We start from the raw sequence: 7,023 nt of genomic DNA on the forward strand, positions 1-7,023 counted from the left end.
GAGAACTTCAATATTTAAAGGGGGAAAAGTGGGCTGGAGGGGAAGGAGAGAGTGTATGGTAATCCACAAGTGCAACAGAAAGGGAGCAGATGGGAATAGTCAATTATATATTCCTCTCCTACTCAGTAAATTGGCACTTTACATAAGATGGGCGAACATAGAGTAGTCACTTGTGGAGAGATTTAACCTTTAACCTGTAGCTATCTGCTTAGCAACAAAAGGAAAAGCAGTTTCTTGTGTGACTCAGTTTTCAGCTTAATTTTTTCCTTTAGGCATAGTGAATTGTTTCCCTTGTTTTTATTTTCCTTTCACAACAGCAACAATTATTCTGTGATGTTTGCCTTGGCAATGTTTCTTCTGCCCTAGATTCATTTTCAGAAAGAGATTGCTGAAGAAATAGTGACCAAAAGTAACTCTAGACTTTAGTTCAACCAGCTCAGCAATCCCAATAAAAAGATCATACCTTTTTACCCAGTTACGATAGTGCTACCAATTGTTTCCTTTGTGGGGGCATGTACTATACAGTGCTAACTTGATTACCATAGCCAAAGGGAAGGCCACTAAGGGAAGGCCTGGCTTATGTTCCTCTCTCTCAAGTTGGGGGCTGGGGTTGTCCCACTGAAACTACACAAAATGAGAACGGAGAGAAGACTTCTTAGGTTAAAAAGAAAACACCAAAAACAGTGACACAAAATTTGACACAGGTCAAATCAACAAATATCCACTGCATTATGATATAAATTATTATTCCTGATGTGGCCTGAGATCTAAGTTTGTGAAAAACAATTATTGAAACCCATTAGTATCCAAAAATATAAGCATTTAACTTTATTATCACAATGTGGAAGAATGCAAGTTCTTGGTCCCCTATTTTAGTGTTTCCCAACCTCTATAGTAGCTATAATTTAAGATTTTCTTCTTTTCTGCCCTTGATAGAAACAGAAAAAATAGCCATAGTTGTTCTTATCATTAAAATAGATCATTAGTAAAATGCTTGGCACATAGATAACTGGTCAAAAATGTCATTGTTATTATTGTTATAACTATTATTAATATATTAAACTTGATATATATTTATGAAGTGCCTGTTTTATACAAGACAATAATAGATTATAGAAAACTGAAATAAGAAAGGATAGCTGATTATAAAGAGTGCAGTCAATAGTGTGGGAAATAAAATATGTAGAAAACTCTAATACCAGGTAGAATGTAGCAAGTTTCTATAATAGATGCAAAAGTACTATGGTTATAATACATGTTTATGTGTTTTAAATATTAAATACCTCCTTAATCTTTTCTTCTTCAGGCAAAACAAAACAAACAAAACCCAAAGGACCACATTTTCAACTGGCTTTCCTTAAAAGATTAGCTCTCAGACACATTTAACTTAGGATATAAATTGGATGTCACATTAACCAGCAACTGAATAAGCAGAGCAAAGGACACTTGACTTCATTATTTTTAATATTTTAAATACAAAGACTTAAAAATTATAACAAATAATTCAGTCAGTGTTATTTTCCAGATTTAATACTATAGTCTTTTTATGCAAAACAGAAGACCTTCTCTGCATTTTGTCTATACACACAAAAAAATCAGATTATTTGATTTCTTTTTCACAAAAGGCTTTGTAGTTTAGAAATAGCTTTTGAATTAAATGACCAGATTGTTGCTAAGCAACAGTGTGAAACAATTCTTAGATATGGAGACATGTCTAAAGTATAAGCATGTAAGGCCTATGGTACTATCTGGGCATTTTGTGGACTCAGCTCATATTATTTGCAAAAATAAATATTTCTATATTATCTTTCAAAAATGGTTATGTGTGTGTGAGCTGGTGTATTCACAGAAAGTGGATGGATTGAGGATGAAATGGAAAGCAAAATCTCAACCACCATTGGGTTAATTTTAATATTTCAGTTCCGTTTTGGCCCTGTTCACCTGACAAGATATAAAATGTTTTTAATTACTTCTGGTTTCTTTGTTGTAACTCGTGAAGCATTTCTAAGACAACTATTCAGATATTCTGGATTAATGACCCTGTTCTGGAAATAAGGTCTTTTACAGATAATATTTCTGCAAAAATATGACAAGAAGCTACCCTCTCACTTGATAACATGTATTTCAACTTATAAATCATTGTATAATAACTTATAAATGATAACTTAACTTATAAATTATTGTATAATAAATGTAATTTTATTATGAAGGTACAGCAGTACAAATTCAGTAATTTATTATATAAAAAATGTCGGGTTTTGCTAATACTGCAAAATCTAATAACACACTTGTCACTTCTTTCTTTTTCAGTGCTTTTGGAGGTTATATTTGTCACTTCTTAAACTAAAGGAAAAGACCCACTTTTCTTATAAAGTTGCAAGTAGTAAATCTGTTCCTTTGAAACTAGAGAAAGATGCCCCTGCCTATGAAAACGCTGCTCTACTTTTGAAGAGGTAGCTGTATCATAGAGTGAATGTGGCAACTGATATGGCTACCACTGTGAAGAGCTGGGTACACACATCAGCCTCAGGACACCCCCTGCAGTCCTAACTTGGGAATGTAAACCTCAGCTATTGCAAGTAAGCCATTTCTGCTTCATTCACATGAGAACATTTTCTTCACAAAAGTCGTATGGACAAGACAAAATAAGAACTTACCTAAGGAAAAAAAAAATGTCTTTGGGTAATTACTATGCTAAGCTACTTTCTGCAGAGGTTAGGTACTATAGACATTAAGATCGGGAAAAACCAAGAAACAAACAATTGCGACTAAATTTTTCTCCAGGAGACAAGGAAAGGAATTTGTTCAGCTCTTGAGAGATAAATGTGTGGAGACAAAGACAGAACAGCAAGAAAATCAGAAGAACCGGAGAGACGGTGTGCAACAGGAGGCTTTTAAGAAGCATCCAATAGCAACTGTCTCCTTTCTAGTTATTTCTATTACTTCAGCCTTACCTCCCCCAACTCGAGCACCTCATTATAATATCCTTCCCAATCAATCTTCTATGGAACTACTTCAGTTATGAGTGTTTTCTTGTAGGATATTTCCCTGTAAGTCTTGTGAATGGTGGTAAGTTGGGTGGGGTGAAACACAGCATGTACAGAAACCTGAACTCAAGGGTCGAGAAACCATAACCACAGAAGCCCCAATAAATTCATGCAACACTTGGAAAAAGAGCTTATGTTTCCACACATCGTGGAATTGGAGGTTTGAACATATCTCAAGTGACCTCACAGGAGCAGGAGACTTCTACCCAGAGAATATCTAGCATATTGATATAAAGATTGAATATGCCTCATCTGAAATGCTTGGGACCAGAAGTGTTCCAGATTTTAGATTTTTTTGGCGAATTTTAAATATTTATATATACACAATGAGATAGCTTGGAGATGGTAGCCAAATCGAAACATAACATTTATTTATGTTTCATATATATCTCATACACACAGCCTGAAGTAATTTTATGAGATATTTTAAATAAGTTTATGAATGAAGCAAAATTTTGACCAGGAATATGCCATGAGGTCTTCATGGAATTTTTCACTTATGGCATCATGTCAGCACTAAAAATGTTTTGGATTTTGGAGCATTTCAGATTTTGAATTTCCAGATTAGGGATGTTCAACCTGTAATATAAATAAGTTTGATGTTTTGGGTTATTTTATCCACAGTATTTGTTGAACTGCCATTTTAGATAAATATATAGAACAAATATAAGTTGTCACATATTATGGAGACATAAAACACAGGCAATAATATATTTGCTGCAGGAATGATTTGTGCTTCCTACATCTTTGAGATGCGGATCGCTGCCTGTTCAAATGAAACCAATCAGAACTCTAATTACATGATTATACAATTCTTGAATTACATTAAGGTCACATTCAGATTGCATTTTATACCTGTAATTGGCGTACTAGTTAATAGGGTACTTTATACAAAATATAAACCAATTGAAGTGGTGTTTAGTGAATTACAATAAAATAATAAGCTTAGACCCATGGCAAAAAGTAATAATCAAGAAAGAACAGAACACATTTATGTTTTGCAAAAAGCCAAAGCAGCCCACTTTTGAATAGCACAACTTGCTTTCTTCATGCCTTCCCTAACACTGGGTATTATTTTGCTTTTGCTGTTTCCAGACCCAAATATTTCCTTACTCAGAAAGCAAAATGATATCACAAAGATTATTTTATTCATAACCCTTTTGTGATTCATAAACTGGAAACACTTTCAAAATTGAAGCTAAATTATTAGGAGGAATAAGGCGACTAAAATGTTTCCTCAGGTTACGAAGGGAGTAATTATACCTTCATAAATTACACATCATTAACTATGTAGTCTAGCAACCAAATCATATGAGAGAAGATGTGACAATTTTTTATATTTTAACAAATATGACTAAGAGGTAGACATATTCTGTCTAACTCAGAAGCAAACTTACCACCACAACTCCAGTTGTATTTTTTGAAAGGAGTTTAGTGTAAACTGTATTTATAAAATAAAATCTTCTCTTGGCTCCAATCTACACCTTCCACCTTACTGTGATTCTTGGAAGCATTTTCAAATACAATGTGTTCCTAGGCAACTGCAACAAAAGAATTACATGTATTTAATTTTTAAAATGCTATAAAGTTGCCCCAGTGATATTGTCCTTCAGTTTGATGATATAAAAATAATGCATGTTCTTACTTAGATGTATTTATTAGATATAGCTAAAAGTCTTGAGAATAAACTTTACTATGACTATATTAAATTTAACTTCCAAAGGAATGAAGACACATTTCCTCATGAGGATTTGTAATTTAATATAGAAGAGTAATTTAGCGTAAACTCCAGAATATGTATACTGTAAATAAAGAACTAGATTAGGTAGCAAGAAATATAAGGACTATACCCAACGGTGCATGGACACACACCCACATGCACACACACATATATAGAGAGAAAGACACACACCCACACACTGTAGACCACTTTTCCGCAGAAGAATTTTGTTCACTGCAGAAATAGTAGATACCTTAAATACCTTAAAAGATTAAAATATCTTTGGTAAGTAATGAAGAAAATAATTTAATCACTGGAAATTATTATTTTATAGAACACATTATAGAAAGGGTCTATAAGAAGCTTGTCCAACCCCTAGCCTGTGAGTTGCATGCGGCCCAGAACAAATTTGAATGTGGCCCAACACAAATTCATAAACTTTCTTAAAATATTATGAGTTTTTTTTGCCATTTTTAAAAGGTCATCAGCTACTGTGTTAGTGTATTTTAGTGTGGCCCAAGACAATTCTTCTTCCTCCAATGTGTCCCAGGGAAGCCAAAAGATTGGACACCCCTGATCTGTAACATATAACTTAAGAAAATAGTAATACATATAAAACAATTTTTAAAACATACCAGGTCCCATTTCTGTAGCTCATGAATTTGATTTGGACTGGGTTTCCTTCATTTGCATTTAATGTTTTTACTTCCAGCTGGCTATGCACTGTACGACAATGCTCATTTTTGCTTACCTTATTAGAAACATTTATCTTCACAGTGTGTATCAACTGAATAAAATGACAGATATTCTGCCCAGTGTTTCCTCTCATTATGCTCTACTTGACCATACAAATGGTAATAGAGGTAAAACAGAAACACAGGCTTCCAAAGCTCCATCAAAAGATGTAAAATTTCTTTCATCTTAACATCTTAAGTGAGGGTCTGATAAGGAACACATTACTCTGTAATTTCCTTAAGAGTAGGATGAGCATGAATGAGCACCTGTCTTTTTTATTGTTTTATCCTGACCACCTACTTGGGTAAAACATAGAAGATGTACAATAAAAATATGCCACATTACTTATAAATCTATATAGTGGTTCAGAGATGCCAACTCCAAATAAGGGGGAAATGATTTTTTATGGATTTATTTTGAGATTTAAAAAATGTCAGATTCACTTTTATTCATGCTAAAGATTTAACGAATGGACTATAAAAAGATGTTTAAGACAATTCTACTTTCTATTTTTAGCAATTTCAATAACATGCCTTTTGAAACTGAAGGCAAAATATACCTTCTTGCAGAAATACATGTTATTTGAATTTCTCACAGATTGCTGAAAGCTCTAAGGGCTGAGATATAGTATTAGTTATCTCTTCCCTAGCACTCTTAACTGAAATATTAAGGTGCTCTATAAGAGTAGGGTTTTTGGGGGGTTGTTTATACCATTCTGGAATTACTTAGTGGTGATAATTGCAAAATATTGTGAATACACCAAAAAGCACTGATTTTACACTTTAATATCGTTAATGTGTTGAACTTTATGTTATATGAATTTTATCTCAACTTAAATAAAAACAAAAAAGTGATTTGAATGGAGAAGGCATTTTATTAAAATTTTGTAGTTAATTCTTATATTTAAAACAATTCCAACTTTAAAAAATTGCCTGCCGATTGATTAATAAAATAATAAGATGTGGCAGCCACTCACTCAGAGCCTCCTCTGGAAAGAGCATAATTGACACACACATCCAGCTGCTATGTCTTTGAATTTCTATCCAGTCAGCAACTATACTAGTCTGCTAGGGCTGCATAACAAAATACTACAGACTGGGTGATTTAAACAACAAAAAATTATTTTCTCACCGTTCTGGAGCCTGGAAGTCCAAGATTAAGGTGCCAACAGGGTTGTTTTCTGGGGGCTTTTCTTTTGTGGGATGTACAGAGAGAGAAAGAGAGAGAACTCTGGTGTCTCTTCCTCCACATATGAGTACAACAGTCCTTTCATATTAGGACCTTACCTTAAGATTTTATTAAGACTTAATTATATTCTGAAAATCCCTATCTCTAAATACAGTCACATTGAGAGTTAGGGTTTCTAAATATGAATTTTGGAAAGGCACAATTCATTCTATAACAGCTCCAGACATCCCAGTGTGGCACTATTCCTCAAGAGACCAACTGACCACAGGGTGGAAATCAACAGCATTGGGCCCTTTCCATCCTGAGAGGGGCAGTGTTTCATTCACATAGGGT

General features: G+C 33.8%; 1 long non-coding RNA gene across 1 annotated transcript in view; it reads left to right on the forward strand.

Annotated features, from left to right (window-relative positions):
* The window catches only part of LOC116479672 (uncharacterized), a 40,901-nt gene extending 37,888 nt beyond the window's left edge, over window positions 1-3,013 (forward strand). Inside the window, exon 3 of the long non-coding RNA XR_004251032.1 lies at window positions 2,311-3,013. This is a non-coding gene — a long non-coding RNA (uncharacterized LOC116479672). The remainder of the gene's footprint in view (window positions 1-2,310) is intronic.
* The last annotated feature ends 4,010 nt before the right edge of the window (window positions 3,014-7,023 follow it).

Source organism: Hylobates moloch, unplaced genomic scaffold, assembly GCF_009828535.3.
Source record: "Hylobates moloch isolate HMO894 unplaced genomic scaffold, HMol_V3 SCAFFOLD_12, whole genome shotgun sequence".
NCBI classification, from domain to species: domain Eukaryota; kingdom Metazoa; phylum Chordata; class Mammalia; order Primates; family Hylobatidae; genus Hylobates; species Hylobates moloch.